Raw genomic sequence first — 21,041 nt, forward strand, 5'->3', positions numbered from 1 at the left:
AGCAATACAGGCATCGGCACACTGCTTCAAAGTACACTGCTTATCAATTTCAACGCATGCCTCGGAGCTTCGGCATTAAACCTAACATCACTACTGTTTTGCCTTGTAGTCGCTGCCAGTTTGGAAGCCTTTGGTAAGGCCTCTAGAAGTGCAAGTGATATAAAAACCAAAATATTCATTAATAAACTGTAATGTGTAAACACTTTACCTAGCAGCCAACCTGCTTGCACCAATCCCTTGTAATTACAGTAAAATACAGTTAAATAAAAAACCCTCCCTCAATGAATTTCATTCATCCATTAATTCATTCTGATTACAGAAGCATTTACCTTCTTACAGTATAATACAGTACATTTTACGATATTGTACTGTGTGTCATTACACAGTACTTGCTTTGATACCATATTTATATTACAGTAGGTGTACTGTAATATGAAATACAGAATTTCACTTGTCACGAGCTGCCTGTAAGCTACTATCAAATTCACAGTAACACCTTTACAGTGTAGGCTATCTATTAAGAAAATTGTAATTGACAGATAAGGGAAGATGCATAGTGCATAAAGGGGTTCCAAATCGTGCCAGATTTAACTCCATGGACGTGTGCGTAATTTGGAACCCCTTTACACAATGCTTATGCAAAATAACCAAAGTAGTCTCATTCCAGAACAAGCGGTTTTGATAGCAATTTATTTTCCAGTAGGCTACGTAGATTTATGTTTAAAAATTACATGGTGAAATGGTAATCATATAATAACCCTTTAATTACTTTTCATTTATTTGGGATTCATTTAAACACGCAACATTAGGCATCATTGCTACCATCTTCTTGTGTTTGAGACCCAAGATTATGCATGCATTGACTGCAGTCCAGTTGAACTAGAAAAATATCTGGCAGTCAAGAAATCTTAGAATGCTTTGATGTCTATAAAAAGCCTGCATAGGGAACTTCCATTACTTGATGTTGGACTTTTAGATTTTGTGCCAAAATAGTTCTACAAAAATAAAAAAGTATTTAATCTCAAAAAGTGATGTATTATCATAACTTCACAGTATATTCTAATTTAGCATTAACCACAATTTCAGTAATGATTTGCTGAATTTTGAAGTCTAATCATCTTAGAGTACAGCAGCACATTATTAGTACTTGGGCCTCCTGAGTGGCACAGTGGTCTAAGGCACTGCATCGCAGTGCTAACTGTGCCACTAGAGATCCTGGTTCGAATCCACGACCGGGAGACTCATGGGCGGCGCACAATTGGCCCAGCGTCGTCCAGGGTAGGGGAGGGAATGGCCGGCAGGGATGTAGCTCAGTTGATAGAGCATGGCGTTTGCAACGCCAGGGTTGTGGGTTCGATTCCCACGGGGGGCCATAATAAAAAAATAAAAAAAATAATGTATTCACTAACTGTAAGTCGCTCTGGATAAGAGCGTCTGCTAAATGACTAAAATGTAAATGTACTTGATTCCAGTTTAATAGCTAGCTATACATAGTATTTTTTGGAATTAACATCCCAGTCACAGTTCCATATCCTTTCCCTGACTACTCCACACTATAAACCCTGCTTGCCCTATTCCATTTCACAGGGGAGAACGAGGTGCCTTCAGAGGATGCCCTCATTTTACACCTCCAACTGGCTAAGGGGCAGGAGAAGCTGGTGGAGGCCCTTCGGGCACAGCAAACGATCATCCGCGACCTGCAGCAAAAGCTAGCCGAACAGCAGGGGGCGCTGTTGGACCAGCAGCGGGAGATCCTGGAGCAGCAGCGGCGCATGTACGAGCAGATGAACATGGTCAAGGCACAGTACGGCTTGCTCTCTGACACCGTCAAACAGGTGTCCTTCCAAGGCCTCCAAGGGGAGCTTCAGAGCTACTTCGAGAGCCACCTGGCAGGCCTCCAGAGCCAGGCTCGGAGCCACCTGCAGAAGTCCTACGCCATTCGCAAGGACATGCACATGGATGTGGATGCTAAGTTGATGGATGTGGTCGGGGAAGCCCACCTTCCGCACCCCCTGCTGGGGTGTGGCGCCCCGTGTGGACCGGAGGATTACTGTGACTTCCAGAGGGAGCCGCCGCAGTGTGAGAAGTGTACCATGTGCCCACCTGGGTTCTTCCTGGTCTCCCAGTGCTCTCCCAATGCAGACAGAATATGCCAGGACAGAGATGAATGTCTTGAATTACCAAACCTATGTGGACAGGGAGTGAAGTGCCTCAACACTCCAGGTAAGGCTTACAAACATTTCTAAATTGTAATTAGACATGATATCCAACATGGTTCCATAAATCTTTTTACTGAATAGCCAACTAAGAGTATCAAGCAATTTGGCACATGCTCATATTTCTGATCTCCTTCTCCCATCTCTTTGTCGTTGTTTGATGCTGAGCAGGAGGGTTCAGGTGCCTGGGCATGTCGGAGAGGGAGGCTGCTGCTGGGGTATGTGGCCATGACTACTTCTACAACCAGGAACTTCAGGAGTGCCAGGCTTGTTCTGACTGCAATGGAGACCCCATTGCCATCCCCTGTACAGCCACCAGCAATTCTGTCTGTGGACCCTTCACAGACAACCTGATGTCCCAGTCCTGGGGTGCCACCGTGACCTTGCCCCCAGCCAGGGCCCCTGGCAGCCACATCTTCCCTGGCCTCCAGCTCAATGTCCGGAGCAAAGAAGCCAGCGACTTGCTGTCCAACCACGCCGGCCGGCTAACCTTCCAGCAACACGGCTTGATATGGCTGGACCATAACTTTGCCCTAAAGCACAACTGCAGGAACTTCCTCCAGGTGGGCATGCGGCTCAACGGCAGTCAAGAGGAGGACCACGACCTCAGTGGGGTCCGCATTGAGCAGTCAGACGGGAAGTATTTCCAGGGCATTAGCGTTAGTGGCAGCGCAGAGGTTGAGCCCAACCACATGCTGACACTGTTCCTGAAGAGTCCCACCCAGCATTGCAACCAGAGTAAGGACCTGCACGTCTATGAACTCAACGGGCCTTCCTTCAGCCTGCTCTGGCTGTCCCACGATACTGGAGCCGTGGCCATGACGGCACAGATGTCAATGTCGGCCCACTACCAGACCAACTACCGTCCAACCTTCCGCATCACCTCCGTCTCTGATCCTTACATGGTGGGGTTGACCCACGACAGCCGTGGGGTGCGCTTCACCGAGAGTGGCGTGGTGAAGTTTGTCCTACAGCAAGCGCTGTACTCCATGGGCCACACCTGCGTCCGTGAGGGCTTCTCCCTGGTGGCCTACGCCAACCGCAACGGGACCAACCAGGAATTGATGCAGGCATTCAAGTCAGGCGTCAACTACAGGGACACATCCATCACCCTTTCTGGGGCTGTCAGTGTGGATAGTGGGCACTCGCTTAGTTTCGAGATCCTATCCCCGTCCCAGTGTAATATCCGCTACTTTGGAGACAGTACTGGGATCAGTATACTGAGCCTTATCTGGATCCCCTCAGCTGTCTCCTCTGCCCTGACTGCCACAGTTTCCAGGACAGGCCTTCCCTCTGGAGCTGTCCGCAACAAAGCCCTCCTCTTCCAGCAGGTCAGTCCGGAATCAGACCAAGTGCGCCTGGCCCGTTCTGGGGAACCCAACGCCCAAAAGAACATTGTCTTCTGGGGGGATGGGACAGCTAACGTGGCCCTCAACCTGAAGCTGATCCATTCGTGTAATGTAGTGAAGCTCACCCTGCACCGGCAGGGGGGCAGCGGGGAGGGTGGCCAGGCAAAACCCGTGGCCCAGCAGGTGTCTGGGCACATGCCTGAGGGCAGCGAGTGGGCCAACGTGGGCCTGAGGGCCTCCTTCCAGGTCCAGAATGGTACAGCCATCTATGTGACACTGGACTGCATACGTGGTCGTGTTAACCAGATCACCCACAAGGGTGGCACTAACATATCCATCCTCTGGGTGGCATTGTGATCCAAAAAGAGGACCTTTTTTTGTTGACTTTGTCACATTTTGTCAACGCGTCTTATAAACTAACATGGTTTCGCACAATTTCAAATTACAGAGCAAACTTGGAAGGTAGAGGAACTTTTTTGAAATGGAAAGGTTGTGTTTTGTCTAATGTTAATATTTTTGTCATGTTAATGTTGTTTGTTAATGTTGTTTGGATCTTGTTTTTGATACTTTGTTGATTAATTGATTATTTTCGGATTACAAGTACTGATTTTGGTTGAGCATTGACCAATTATTTTGTATGGAGTAAGCTGAATGATGTGTGTGTTTTTATAATGTTTATTATGCCATATCTTATTCCATCAATTTCCTGCACATGAATATGAAATGTTGCCTTTCTATGCGTGTGTACTACAGAGTATTTTGATAAAAGATCAATTCAATATTTTAAATGTATTATATTTAACTTTCACCAAGCTGTTATTTTTATTTCATATTTTCAATGATGACTTATTCTGAATGTTATGTCACTTAACATAATAGTAGTGTAAAATAGGAAAACATTAGTATCGATATACTATTGGAAACAATACCTTACTTCATAACCAGAATTGTACTTCAATCTCTTTTGATAAAACAAACAATCACAGTTGTGTCATGTATGCCAAACAATAGAATGATGTTACAAATATTGATGTGACCATGGAGCTACAGTATAAGTGTAGTATACATTACATTTACAGATTATTATAATTTTTACATTAGCTAATTCACACAAATCAGGTTTTATGTAGCAAAAATATGTTAACCGTTAACTACATAATGTATGTTATACTTTAGCCTCAATACTCTTGGCCCTGTGGAAGTGCTGCCTATGCATAGCATTCTTAATTGCCTTTGTGCGTGTTCTGTCCCCCAAACAATTAGACACAATGAAGTGTTTCAGCGATTTGGCAGCGAAGTAAAGCGGTCGGTCACTGAAATTCTTCTGCTTTATTTTCACTTCACTATGCAATGCTTGGTGATTTGTTTTACTTCACATGTACCATAGAACAACAATGAGTGTATTTTTTTTTTCAAAGCCAAATAAAATTCACAGATATTTTGTAAGACGTTGATTCTCACACTTGCTGGAAAATAATATGTTCCAAAAAGTGATGAAGTGGTCAGCATCTTAAGTGTGATTTTTGGGATGAGATGAGATTGATTGAGATGTCATTCATGTAGAAAATGTATGTCCTGATAGAGACTTTCATAAAAATTTGAATGACAGCACACAGACTCACCTCCACCATGTGACTGCATCACATGATATGAGCCTAATTCTTCAGTCTTGTCAACCATGATAGCTTTAAAACTGACTCCACCATCATACATTAACTACCCAGTATTTTCCACAGTTTAAATAGAAAACGTAACATTCAGACATTACTCATGTCATGGAGTCCCAAACATATTGAACCTATTTGAAATCAACTTTTTGAGCAAGGTAGGTGTCCAAATTGCAGACAAAATCATACAATTCTACTAATTATTGGTCTTAATCATTTTAGAATCAATCCATCATATTTATTGGAATTAAACTATCCCTCTCCAAACATGACTAATAGTGGCTGAATCGTAACGAAAACTCTGATTGTGAGAAATAATGTTTATGTCTGCAGTTTTTTATTGAAAACAGGTGTTTGAGTGGAGTGCTGCTCCAGATGTCTCATGTTGTAGATCAAATGGGACCCACAGTGCATGAGGGGAAATATCAAAGGCAGCAGAGACGGAGCTGTGTGTGTGTGTGAGAGTGAGAGAGAGACAAAGAGAAAGAGAGAGTGAGAACGAGAGAGAGGATGTCTGTGTCCATCTGCCTGTATGTGTACATGTGCACGTGTACGTACATCGTGCACGTGTCTAGGGCAAAACAATATTGTGCATTATAAACTATGGACAGTTAAGACAGAAGTAGTAAAACAGAATTTTTCACTTTTTAATGTGAACCATGTGTTTCTTCTACATTTTTCATACTTAACACTCAACTGTTTGACACAAATCAAACGTGTGTAACAGTCACTGTTAGTGCAGTATCGTTTAAAGATTGACCGTTAAGGTGTCATGAAACCTGAATCACTGTAAACCTATCCAGTGGTGTTTGGAGAGGTCTCTGGCCTACAAAAGAGACGTCATTCACCACCACAAAGCATATAAACTCAGCAAAAAAAGAAACATCCTCTCACTGTCAACTGCGTTTCTTTTCAGCAAACTTAACATGTGTAAATATTTATATGAACATAACAAGATTCAACAACTGAGACATATACTGAACAAGTTCCACAGACATGTGACTAACAGAAATGGAATAATGTGTCCCTGAACAAAGGGGGGTTCAAAATCAAAAGTAACAGTCAGTATCTGTTGTGGCCACCAGCTGCATTAAGTACTGCAGTGCATCTCCTCCTAATGGACTGCACCAGATTTGCCAGTTCTTGCTGTGAGATGTTACCCCACTCTTCCACCAAGGCACCTGCAAGTTCACTGACATTTCTGGGGGGAATGACCCTAGCCCTCACCCTCCGATCCAACAGGTCTCAGACGTGCTCAATGGGATTGAGATCTGGCCTCTTCGCTGGCCATGGCAGAACATTGGCATTCCTGTCTTGCAGGAAATCACGCACAGAATGAGCAGTATGGCTGGTGGCATTGTCATGCTGGAGGGTCATGCCAGGATGAGCCTGCAGGAAGGGTACCACATGAGGGAGGAGGATGTCTTCCCAGTAACACACAGCGTTGAGATTGCAATGACAACAAGCTCAGTCCGATGATGCTGTGACACACCGCCCCAGACCATGACAGACCCTCCACCTCCAGATCTGTGAAGTTATTTGGATTTTTACAAATTATCTTTGAAAGACAGGGTCCTGAAAAAGGGGCGTTTCTTTTTTTGCTGAGTTTATATGCAGTGAGTTTATTTACCCTCTTATGGCTTAACCAATGATGTACAGTACCCGTCAAAAGTTTGGACACACCTACTCATTCAAGGGTTTTTCTTTATTTTTACTATTTTATACATTGTAGAATAATAGTGAAGACATCACAACTATGAAATAACACATATGGAATCATGTAGTAACCAAAGAAGTGTTAAACAAATCAAAATATATTTTATATTTGAGATTGTTCAAATACCCACCCTTTGCCTTGAAGACAGCTTTGCACACTATTGGCATTCCCTCAACCAGCTTCATGAGGTAGTCACCTGGAATGCATTTCAATTAACAGGTGTGCCTTCTTAAAAAGTAAATTTGTGGAATTGTTTCCAAGGACCACGATTGTACAGGACAAACATACACTACCCGTCAAAAGTTTGGACACACCTACTCATTCAAGTTTAATTTTTTATTATTGTAGAATAATAGTGAAGACATCAAAACTATGAAATAACACATATGGAATCATGTAGTAACCAAAAAAAGTGTTAAACGAATCAAAATATATTTTATATTTTTCAAATAGTCACCCTTTGCCTTGATGACAGCTTTGCACACTCTTAGCATTCTCTCAACCAGCTTCATGAGGTAGTCACCTGGAATGCATTTCAATTAACAGGTGTGCCTTGTTAAAAGTTAATTTGTGGAATTTCTTTCCTTCTTAATGCGTTTGAGCCAATCAGTTGTGTTGTGACAAGGTAGGGGTGGTATACAGAAGATAACCCTATTTGGTAAAAGACCAAGTACATATTATGGCAAGAACAGCTCAAATAAGCAAAGAGAAACGACAGTCCATCATTACATTAAGACAAGAAGGTCAGTCAATACGGAACATTTCAAGATATTTGAAAGTTTCTTCAAGTGCCGTCGCAAAAACCATCAAGCTCTATGATGAAACTGTCTCTCATGAGGACCGCCGCAGGAAAGGAAGACCCAGAGTTACCTCAGCTGCAGAGGAAAAGTTCATTAGAGTTACCAGCCTCAGAAATTGCAACTCAAATAAATGCTTCACAGAGTTCAACTCACAGACATCTCAACATCAACTGTTCAGAGGGGACTGTGTGAATCAGGCCTTCATGGTCGAATTGCTGCAAAGAAAGCACTACTAAAGGACACCAATAAGAGGAAGAGACCTGCTTGGGCCAAGAAACACAAGTAATGGACATTAGACAGGTGGAAATTTGTCCTTTGGTCTGATGAGTCCAAATTTGAGATTTTTGGTTCCAACCGCCATGTTTCTGCGAGACGCGTGTGGGTGAACGGATGATCTCTGCATGTGTTGTTCCCACCGTAAAGCATGGAGGAGGAGGTGTTATGGTGTGGGAGTGCTTTGCTGCTGACACGGTCTGTGATTTATTTAGAAATCAAGGCACACTTAACCAGCATGGCTACCACAGCATTCTGCAGCGATACACCATCCCATCTGGTTTGGGCTTAGTGGGACTGTCATTTGTTTTTCAACAGGACAATGACCCAACACACCTCCAGGGCTATTTTACCAAGAAGGAGAGTGATGGAGTGCTGCATCAGATGACCTGGCCTCCACAACCCAATTGAGATGGTTTGGGATGAGTCGAATGGCAGAGTGAAGGAAAAGCAGCCAACAAGTGCTCAGCATATGTGGGAACTCCTTTAAGCCGTTTAGAAAAACATTCCAGGTGAAGCTGTTTGAGAGAATGCCAAGATTGTGCAACACTGTCATCAAGGCAAAGGGTGGCTATTTGAAGAATCTCAAATATAAAATATATTTTGATTTGTTTAACACTTTTTTGGTTACTACATGATTCCATATGTGTTATTTCATAGTTTTGATGTCTTCACTATTATTCTACAATGTGGACTTCAAAAGCCTTTGAAGCCATCGGTTGGCCATATTGGCACACCTCAGAAATGCAGTCCTCCATAGGAATGAATGGAAGGACAAAAGTACATGTATTTAAGAAAACAAAAATTTGCAGTGGGGACAGTAACATTAGTACTTTCTTTTTATTTTTTATTTTTTTTATCTTTATGTTTAGCTCACATAATACAATTTAAAAGTATGCATTAAGGTAGGTCTCTGTAATATAATAAATGTGGCAAAAACGAATGTATATATTTATAATTGCATTTCTATAGCTTACAAAATATGTTTTACAAATGTGGGGGAGTGTCAAGATGGAGGCTTGGTGGCTTCAAAACAGCGCCCCCTTTCAGTCATCTAGTGTATACAGTGCCTTCGGAAAATATTTAGACCCCTTGACTTTTTCCACATTTTGTTACGTTACAGCTTTATTCTAAAATTGAGAAAATCGTTTTTTTTCCCCCTCATCAATCTACTCACAATACCCCATAATGACAAAGCAAAAACAAGGTTCACCTGTTGGAAGGTGAACCTTAGCCCCAGTCTGAGGTCCTGAGCACTCTGGAGCAGGTTTTCATAAAGGATCTCTCTGTACTTTGCTCCGTTAATCTTTGCCTCAATCTTGACTAGTCTCCCAGTCCCTGCTGCTGAAAAACATCCCCACAGCATGATGGTGCCACCACCATGCTTCACCGTAGGGATGGTGCCAGGTTTCCTCCAGATGTGACACTTGGCATTCAGGCCAAAGAGTTCAATCTTGGTTTCATCAGACCAGAGAATCTTGTTTCTCATGGTCTGAGAGTCTTTAGGTGCCTTTTGGCAAACTCCAAGGTGGGCTGTCATGTGCCTTTTACTGAGGAGTAGCTTCCGTCTGGCCACTCTACCATAAAGGCCTGATTGGTGGAGTACTGCAGAGATGGTTGTCCTTCTGGAAGGTTCTCCCATCTCCACAGAGGAACTCCGTCAGAGTGACCATCGGGTTCTTGGTCACCTCCCTGACCAAGGCCCTTCTCCCCCGATTGCTCAGTTTGGCCAGGCGGCCAGCTCTAGGAAGAGTCTTGGTGGTTCCAAACTTCTTCCATTTAAGAATGATGGAGGCCACTGTGTTCTTGGGGACCTTCAATGCTGCAGAAATGTTTTGGTACCCTTCCCCAGAGCTGTGCCTCCACACAATCCTGTCTCGGAGCTCTACGGACAATTCCTTCGACCTCATGGTTTGGTTTTTGCTCTGACATGCACTGTCAACTGTGGGACCTTATATAGACAGGTGTGTGCCTTTCCAAATCATGTCCAACCAATTGAATTTACCACAGGTTGACTCAAATCCATTTTAGAGTAAGGCTGTAACGTAACAAAATGTGGAAAAAGTCAAGGGGTCTGAATACTTTCCGAAGGCACTGTATATAAATCATTGGGCTTCAGTCCTTTTATTTGCTTGCATGTTTTAACCTCTATGGGATCCGTGTCCCGTATACGGGACGGTTGAGCTAACGTGCGCTAATGTGATTACCATGACTGTTGTAAGTAACAGCAAACTTTCCAGGACATAGACATGTCTTATATGGGCAGAAAGCTTAAATTCTTGTTAATCTAACTGCACTGTCCAATTTACAGTAGCTATTACAGTGGGGAAAGAAACATGCTGTTGTTTGAGGAGCGTGCACAACAACAAAAAACGTATCACGGCAACTGGTTTGATACATTCACCTCTGAAGGTAAATAATGTATTTACATTCAGTAATCTTGCTCTGATTTGTCATCCTGAGGGTCCCAGAGATAAAATGTAGCATAGTTTTGTTTGATAAAATCCATTTTAATATTCAAATGTAGGAACTGGGTTCTACAGTTTGAACCCTTGCTGTCTCTGGCTCCACACCCACCCCGCCCGGCCATCTAGATGCGTGAAAGTTAGTGTATAAGCTAATGATCCATCGTGTTTGACATTCCTGGGAGTGTGTAAACTTACAATTTGTATTCCCATATCGTTTTTGTATGTTCTCTATAGTTACCTACTTGAAAATGTATCAATTGACCAATTCGGCACATTTGGCCAGACTTGATACAAAATAGTCCAGTATTGCAGTGCTTCACTGGATCAATCTGAAACTTTGTGCGCACACTGCTGCCATCTAGTGGCCAAAATCTAAATCGTGCCTAAACTGCAATATTATATTGTGACCTTTCTCTTGCTTTTCAAAAGATGATGGAACAAAAAAATAAATAGAAAACGCATGTTTTTTTGTTTGTATTATCTTTTACCAGATCTAATGTGTTATATTCACCTACATTAATTTCAAATTTCCACAAACTTCAAAGTGTTTCCTTTCAAATGGTATCAAGAATATGCATATCCTTGCTTCAGGTCCTGAGCTACAGGCAGTTAGATTTGAGTATGTCATTTTAGGCGAATATTGAAGAAAAGGGTAATTGATAAACAACCAGCTGAATCCTCATCTTTTTACCACATCAGTCCTACAGTATCTTCTGAATAAGTACTAAACTGGATGCTATTTGATTGCAATGCAGCATTCCCTTGTGGAGGCGTTGAGTGCTATTTATCTGCCGTAACGTTAAGTATCTAGAGGTAATATTGAGTAATTGCATTCTTATTACCACAATGAAATAGTCTAGAGTAACTACATGGAATTAGGTTAATACTATAAACTTTATTAAGTATCCTCTCCTGCAACACTTGGATATACAGTATGATAGCTAGACCTAGGGTTGCAATATTCCAGGAATATTCAATAAATTCCCTGGTTTTCCAGAAATCCTGGTTGGAAAACCAGGGAAATTATTGAAGGTTCCTGGAATTTTGCAACCCTAGCTAGACCAATGGCTCTCCATGGCCTATTTGTAATAGCAACATAAATTGCAGTGATTTGTAGTCCTCGCTGAACCCTCTCCTAACCCAAACCTGGCCCCTTTACTCTAATGTTGACTAAAGGACAAACCCAGAGAAGGAGTCTAATCAAAAGCGGATGTGAAAGCAAGTCATTCCTCTTGTCTGCAGTCAATGTAAGCCATGTGCGCTGCTTTCCTCTGAGGCCACAAGCCACCAAATAAATACAATAGCTACAGGAGGTTAGCCTGACATGGATTGGCTGTCTGTATCTTCGTGTTGTATGCTGTTAAATGTGGCCGTTTCTTCTTTATTAAAAAAGCATTTAGGCCCAATGTTGATGTCTAACCAAATAATTATTTTGTACTATGAGAGGATGTGATGTCACACACAATATCATTGCATAGCATCACTTAGAAAAGAGGGTAAAGAGGGAAAAACACATTTGTGCATTTGTGATGACTCACTGTAAATAGAGTTCATCCATATTAATTTACTCAAAACCAGCAGACATACTGTACTGTACCCACTCATCTTCTGAACAGGTACTTATTGGTTGAGCATAATCCATTAGAAGAACAAGTTGAAAGTGTCTGTTTGGATTGGATGAGTGTTATGTACTGTTGCAATGTTAATAGTGTATATTTTGCTTTTTGTGAGGCTCTTAAGTCCGCTGCTGCATGTATCTCATCTAATAGCTTTGACATTTCTTGTTGGAGTAGTAGAGTGAAAATAGTAATTTTCTACAATGCTAATGCACCCTCTTAAAAGACAGGGGCACTTTGCGACACTATCTCAGTTAGTTGCTACAGACCACATTCCATGGTATATCGTCCATAAATGTGTGAACCTCAAAATTCATGCCTGGCTGATTTCATAATTACACCGTCAACTCTCTCTGCTAATAAGTAACAAATGGTTCACCAATTATAGCTAACAGCACTGGAATAAAACAGGGAGGGAGTGTGTGTGTGTGTATGCGTGTGTATATGTGTGCGTGTGCATGCGTGCATGTGAACTCCTCTGACCACTGTTTGCAGGGTCATGACCAGTTGATGAGAGGTTCCAGTGGAGCGTTCTTGGTCACTGATTACTTCTCACTCTCCTTACCATCCTCTACAAAGTATTATAACCATATTATGTTTATCTCTCTCCTTCTCTAAAGCCCTGTTTACACCTGGTGCTAACATGTGTCCTTTGTCCTGATCTTGTCCACATTCTGATTGTGCCCACAATTTTAGACGGGCGTAGATGATTAAAATACACATTGTGATCTGATTGTTAGCAGATCTTATAGTGTTAAGAGACAAGATAAGAACAAGATCAGGACAATATCAGGACGAAGGACGCATGTTATTGGCAAGTATAAATGGGGCTCTAGTCTCTTCCTTTCTTTCATTCCTCTTCTTTCCATCTGTGCAAGTCTTTCACTCTCTTTATATCCTCATTAGAGGGGTAAGTGATGCATGCTGGAATGGAGTAGCAGGTCACTAGACACAAATACAGGCTGAAACCTACTGTTGACGGGCCCAAGCAAAAGCCTTTCAGTTCAGTTCCTGCCTGCCCCCTCTCTTCTACTCCCATTGGCTCACAGTATGCTGAAAGAGTAGCGTTTGCTGCAGGGAAAGAATACCCTTTACTAGAACTATGAAATATGCCTTTTCTAGACACATTTTGGGCCAAGTTTATGTTCTTATCAGTAAAAGTTTGGGGCAGTTATTGGGGCAGCTAAAAAATAATTACTTTCGATTCACAATATCTTTGATTCTCAGCTTTGGTGTCAAAAGCAATCCGAATGCTCGAGTCATGCAGAATCTCAATGAGGAAAGAAAAAGCTGTGTGGCTCTATAAAAACATGTCAGAGAGGATTGCGGCCATCTTCACGAAGAACCAACTAGAACGCTGACGATAAATAGCTAACTTCTTGGCTGGATATGAGCAAGCATGTCCCCCTGGTGTATTTCTTTTAAAACAGTGGATAGATGCTCCCTATTTCACATCAACTCCCTGGTGGACTCTACGGTTAATTGCCTTCTCCAGCAGGCGTTTACAGATTAACTATCTCTGAATACATCCACACAAATGACTGACTGCAGCCGGTTGAGGTCTGTGAATGCATTGTGCATTCGACCACAAAGGTGTTTATGCTACAAGAGCATTGACATTGCTACAGATGTTAGCAAATTAGTTTTGCCTGTAACTGCTCAAAACAGGACAGTAGAACTGTGCAGACATTTCCCTTTCCCCGTCTAACAGTCAGTCTCCATTATTTTACAGATACTTCACAAGTGGAAGCTCATTACATTACCGATGAATAAGAGCTCATTAGAAACACAAGACAAAGAATGGGAAAGACAATAAAGGTGCCCAGTTGAAATAGGGCATCAAAGATGTTGACACTCTTCATGTGACCCCTATAACATGTGGCCATCCCGTCAAGGGTCCGGTGAACAGTCATAGGGTGAAATGAAGGGGAGAAGATGACCCTATTTTCTTCTAGGCTGACATCAGGGCAGATGTATTGCCTCAACATCATAGCATTAGAAGACAGTGTGAGATGAAAAACACCTACCCCAAAACACACAAACATCTGGTTTGGTTTAGCTACCCTACTACAGGAAGGTAATATAATCACACACACGACTTAAAATAGGAATAACATAGCAGAGATGTTAATGGTTCATCGGTCCAAGATCATCTTTTTGGGTTAGTCAGGGAATGAATCCCTCTCTAAAGATAACTATTCATGTGTAACATTCTGTCGCTCTCACCAGTAAATCTAGTGTGGTAGCGAATTTGTCCCGTTAAACTTTGACATTCGTTTTTTTCAATCGCTTTGGTACATTTTTCACAACACTTAGCACAAAACTCAAAACAGATAATCAAAAAGGCAGTTATTTCAAAACTCTAAGCACATTTTCAATTGACTAAGTACAACACACAAAATCATACAGTCACTTTCACCAAACTTAAATCAGGGTTTTATCTAGAAATACATGTTTCACATTGCAATACATGTTAATATAAATTAATTGCTTTTCACAATGCAATGCTCATATTACTTTTGATATGATTGTCTTCTCATTTGTTAAAATACATTTTACTATTACTTAATCCGACTGCTCTTAACCAATAATCAAAAAATCTGATATTGACAAGATCAGAGATGTACTGTATGTAATGCATCCCCTACGCAGTAAACATGCATCCAAAATGAAGTTGCTGGGGTCTTTTTGATTGGGGCGTTTCACACTGCTTTACTAAAATTGCGTTGGCCAATACAGTGCTGTAATACATACCACTTACATAGCAGGTGTTTTTATCCAAAGTGACGACAGTGAGTCAGATTTTTTTTTACATGATCCGTAATAATAATAATAATAATAATATGCCATTTAGCAGACGCTTTTATCCAAAGCGACTTACAGTCATGCGTGCATACATTTTTTTTTTGTGTATGGGTGGTCCCGGGGATCGAACCCACTACCTTGGCGTTACAAGCGCCGTGCTCTACCAGCTGAGCTACAGAGGACCACACCACTCTGATGTTGCTAGTGACATGCGCTTACTAACTGAGCCACACAGGACCACTACAATATATACAGTGCATTCAGAAAGTATTCATACCTCTTGACTTATTCCACATTTTGTTGTGCTACAGCCTAAATTCAAAATGGATTAAATATATGTTTTCCTCACCCATCTCACTACATAGATTACCCCATAATGACAAAGTGATAACATGGTTTTAGATTTGCAAATGTATTGAAAATGAAATACAGAAACATCTCATTTACATAAGTATTGACACACACGAGTCAATACATGTTAGAATCACTTTTGGCAGCGATTACAGCTGTGAGTCCTACTGGGTAAGTCTCTAAGAGCTTTGCACACCTGGATTGTACAATATCTGCCCATTATTCTTTTAAAAGTTCTTCAAGCTCTGTCAAATTGGTTGTTGATCATTGCTAAACAACCACTATCAAGTCTTGCCATAGATTTTCAAGCAGATTTAAGTCAAAACTGTAACTTGGCCACTCAGGACAATTCACTGTCTTCTTGGTAAGCAACTCCAGTGTAGATTTGGCCTTGTGTTTTAGGTTATTGTCCTGCTGAAAGGTGAATTAATCTCCCAGTGTCTGGTGGAAAGCAGACTGAACCAGGTTTTCCTCTAGGATTTTGCCTGTGCCTAGCTCCATTTTGTTTATTTCTTATCCTGAAAAAACTCCCCAGTCCTTAACGATTAGAAACATACACATAACATGATGCAGTCACCACTATGCTTGAAAATATGTAGAGTGGTACTCAGTAATGTGTTGTATTTGCACCAAACATAACACTTTGTATTCAGGACAAAAAGTGTAATTGCTTTGCCACATGTTTTGCAGTATTACTTTAGTGTCTTGTTGCAAACAGGATGCATGTTTTGGAATATTTGTTATTCTGTACAGACTTCCTTCTTTTGACTCTGTCAATTAGGTTAGTATTGTGGAGTAACTAATGTTGTTGATCCATCCTAAGTTTTCTCCTATCACAGCCATTAAACTCTGTAACTATTTTAAAGTCACCATTGGCCTCATGGTGAAATCCCTGAGCGGTTTCCTTCCTCTCCAGCAACTGAGTTAAGAAGGATGCCTGTATCGTTGTAGTGACTGATACACCATCTGAAGTGTAATTAATAACTTCACCATGCTCAAAGGGATATTTACTGTCTTTTTTTTTATTTATTGTTACCCATCTACCATTAGGTGCCCTTCTTTGTGAGGCATTGGAAAACCTCCCTGGTCTTTGTGGGTTGAATCTGTGTTTGTAATTCACTGCTAGACTGTAGGACTTTACAGATAATTGTATGTGTGGGGTACAGAGATGAGGTAGTCATTCAAAAATCATGTTAAATACTATTATTGCACACAGACTGAGTCCATGCAACTTATTATGTGACTTTTTAGGCAAATCTGTTCTCCCAAACTTATTTTAGGCTTGCCATAACAAAGGGGTTGAATACTTATTGACTCAAGACATTTCAGCTTTTCATTTTTAATTAATTTGTAGAACTTTAGAAAAAACATCATTCCACTTTGACATTATGAGGTATTGTGTGTAGGCCATTGACAAAAAATCTCAATTTAATCCATTTTAAATTCAGGCTGTAACACAACAAAATGTGGAACAAGTCAAGGGGTGTGAATACTTTCTGAAGGCACTGTAAAAGTACAATACAATATGGTGTGTTGTTATTATTATTATTATTATTATTATGAGAACATCTAAATGAATAGTATCTTTGAAAATTATGTATTTTATTCTGTCTGTAACATTGCGCTCTCTATCAGGATGACTCCAGGATGCTGTTTCTTTGTCTGTATGTCTAAAGAATGAAACAGAAATCGCACAAATAATGTTCAAATGGATGTTCAAAATGTAAGGATTAATGGCAATGTATAATTTTTTGTTTGTGTGTTTATGTGTGTGTGTTTGCATGAGCATGTGTATGTACAGTGAGGGAAAAAAGTATTTGATCCCCTGCTGATTTTGTACGTTTGCCCACTGACAAAGAAATTATCAGTCTATAATTTTAATGGTAGGTTTATTTGAACAGTGAGAGACAGAATAACAACAAAAAAATCCAGAAAAACCCATGTCAAAAATGTTATACATTGATTTGCATTTTAAATGAGGGAAATAAGTATTTGACCCCGTCTCAATCAGAAAGATTTCTGACTCCCAGGTGTCTTTTATACAGGTAATGAGCTGAGATTAGGAGCACACTCTTAAAGGGAGTGCTCCTAATCTCAGCTTGTTACCTGTATAAAAGACACCTGTCCACAGAAGCAATCAATCAAATCAGATTCCAAACTCTCCACCATGGCCAAGACCAATGAGCTCTCCAAGGATGTCAGGGACAAGATTGTAGACCTACACAAGGCTGGAATGGGCTACAAGACCATCGCCAAGCAGCTTGGTGAGAAGGTGACAACAGTTGGTGCGATTATTCGCAAATGGAAGAAACACAAAATAACTGTCAATCTCCCTCAGCATGGGGCTCCATGCAAGATCTCACCTCGTGGAGTTGCAATGATCATGAGAACGGTGAGGAATCAGCCCAGAACTACACGGGAGGATCTTGTCAATGATCTCAAGGCAGCTGGGACCATAGTCACCAAGAAAACAATTGGTAACACACTACGCCGTGAAGGACTGAAATCCTGCAGCGCCCGCAAGGTCCCCCTGCTCAAGAAAGCACATATACAGGCCCGTCTGAAGTTTGCCAATGAACATCTGAATGATTCAGAGGAGAACTGGGTGAAAGTGTTGTGGTCAGATGAGACCAAAATCGAGCTCTTTGGCATCAACTCAACTCGCCGTGTTTGGAGGAGGAGGAATGCTGCCTATGACCCCAAGAACACCATCAAACATGGAGGTGGAAACATTATGCTTTGGGGGTGTTTTTCTGCTAAGGGGACAGGACAACTTCACCGCATCAAAGGGACGATGGACGGCGCCATGTACCGTCAAATCTTGGGTGAGAACCTCCTTCCCTCAGCCAGGGCATTGAAAATGGGTCGTGGATAGGTATTCCAGCATGACAATGAGCCAAAACACACGGCCAAGGCAACAAAGGAGTGGCTCAAGAAGAAGCACATTAAGGTCCTGGAGTGGCCTAGCCAGTCTTGCCAAACGTCAGCCTCGAAACCTTAATGACTTGGAGAAGATCTGTAAAGAGGAGTGGGACAAAATCCCTCCTGAGATGTGTGCAAACCTGGTGGCCAACTACAAGAAACGTCTGACCTCTGTGATTGCCAACAAGGGTTTTGCCACCAAGTACTAAGTCATGTTCTGCAGAGGGGTCAAATACTTATTTCCCTCATTAAAATGCAAATCAATTCATAGCATTTTTGACATGGATTTTTCTGTATTTTTTTGTTGTTATTCTGTCTCTCACTGTTCAAATAAACCTACCATTAAAATTATAGACTGATCATGTCTTTGTCAGTGGGCAAACGTACAAAATCAGCAGGGGATCAAATACTTTTTCCCCCTCAATGTAGTTAACTTTGCTGGTTCTGTGGTTCATTGTTGCCCATGTGACGAAGTTAGGCTAGCATTTTAGCTAGGTAGCCTATGACAACAAAAACTAAAAAAGTGTACTGTATGACAGAGCCATATAACATTTTGCCAATAAGGAGGATGGCACTGGCCTTCAACAAGTCTAAAAGTAGGGTGAGTCAACTGTTTTGTTTTACTTGGCATGCACGCACACACAGACAAATCAGACCATGGTCAGCCACATGATATTTAGCAACATTGATTTAACTAAAAAAATTTGTTTAATGTATTCCGCCACTATGCGACTGTTGTCTTTTTGTTGTCATGGCCTTATTGTATATCACGGTGGTGTACAGTCGTGGTCAAAAGTTTTGAGAATGACACAAATATTAATTTTCAAAGTCTACTGCCTCAGCTTTTATGATGCCAATTTGCATATACTCCAGAATGTTATGAAGAGCGATCAGATTAATTGCAAAGTCCCTCTTTGCCATGAAAATGAACTTAATCCACCAAAAACATTTCCACTGCATTTCAGCCCTGCCACAAAAGTACAAGCTGACATGTCAGTGATTATCTCGTTAACACAGGTGAGAGTGTTGACGAGGACAAGGCTGGAGATCACTCGGTCATGCTGATTGAGTTAGAATAACAGACTGGAAGCTTTAAAAGGAGGGTGGTGCTTGAAATCATTGCTCTTCCTCTGTTAACCATGGTTACCTGCAAGGAAACGCGTGCCGTCATCATTGCTTTGAACAAAAAGGGATTCGCAGGCAAGGATATTGCTGCTAGTAAGATTGCACCTAAATCAACCATTTATCGGATCATCAAGAACTTCAAGGAGAGAGGTTCAATTGTTGTGAAGAAGGCTTCAGGGCGCCCAAGAAAGTCCAGCAAGCGCCAGGACAGTCTCCTAAAGTTGATTCAGCTGCGGGATCGGGGCACCACCAGTGCAGAGCTTGCTCAGGAATGGCAGCAGGCAGGTGTGAGTGCATGGCCTGGTGTCAAGAAGGGCAGCAAAGAAGCCACTTCTCTCCAGGAAAAACATCAGGGACAGACTGATATTCTGCAAAATGTACAGGGATTGGACTGCTGAGGACTGGGGTAAAGTCATTTTCTCTGATGAATCCCCTTTCCGATTGTTTGGGGCATCTGGAAAAAAGCTTGTCCGGAGAAGACAAGGTGAGCGCTAACATCAGTCCTGTGTCATGCCAACAGTAAAGCATCCTGAGACCATTCATGTGTGGGGTTGCTTCTCAGCCAAGGGAGTGGGCTCACTCACAATTTTGCCTAAGAACACAGCCATGAATAAAGAATGGTACCAACACATCCTCAGAGAGCAACTTCTCCCAACAATCCAAGAACAGTTTGGTGACGAACAATGCCTTTTCCAGCATGATGGAGCACCTTGCCATAAGGCAAAAGTGATAACTAAGTGGCTCGGGGAACAAAACATCGACATTTTGGGTCCATGGCCAGGAAACTCCCCAGACCTTAATCCATTTTACATTTTAGTCATTTTAGCAGACGCTCTCATCCAGAACGACTTACAGTTAGTGAGTGCATACATTATATATATATATATTATTTATTTTTTTCGTACCCCCCGTGGGAATCGAACCCACAACCCTGGCGTTGCAAACACCATTCTCTACCAACTGAGCTACATCCCTGCCGGCCATTCCCTCCCCTAACCTGGACGACGCTGGGCCAATTGTGCGGCGCCCCATGGGTCTCCCGGTCGCGGCCGGCTACGACAGAGCCTGGATTCGAACCAGGATCTCTAGTGGCACAGCTAGCACTGCAATGCAGTGCCTTAGACCACTGCGCGATGTATCCCATTGAGAACTTGTGGTCAATCCTCAAGAGGCGGGTGGACAAACAAAAACCCACAAATTCTGACAAACTCCAAGCATTGATTATGCAAGAATGGGCTGCCATCAGTCAGGATGTGGCCCAGAAGTTAATTGAAAACATGCCAGGGCGGATTGCAGAGGTCTTGAAAAAGAAGGGTCAACACTGCAAATATTGACTCTTTGCATAAACGTAATGTAATTGTAAATAAAAGCCTTTGACACTTATGGAATGCTTGTAATTATACTTCAGTATACCATAGTAACATCTGACAAACATATCTAAAAACACTGAAGCAGCAAACATTGTGAAGACCAATACTTGTGTCATTCTCAAAACTTTTGACCACGACTGTACAAATGAATTGGTTATAAGTAAACAACAAAATTCTCACAACATAGGTTGTAATATGACTTCTTACTCGCTTGATTGTACCTATGCACCGCTACTGGTTACAAATGTACTGATATAAGGGGACGCACGTAGCATTCTGGCGACTTTGACAAACTTTTTCATATCGGAGTTGTGCCTGTTGTTCACGCGCAAATCTACCCACTCATTTGCTAGAATGTTCCC

This window comes from Coregonus lavaretus (genome assembly GCF_964263955.1).
Source record: "Coregonus lavaretus genome assembly, chromosome: 2".
Lineage (NCBI taxonomy): Eukaryota > Metazoa > Chordata > Actinopteri > Salmoniformes > Salmonidae > Coregonus > Coregonus lavaretus.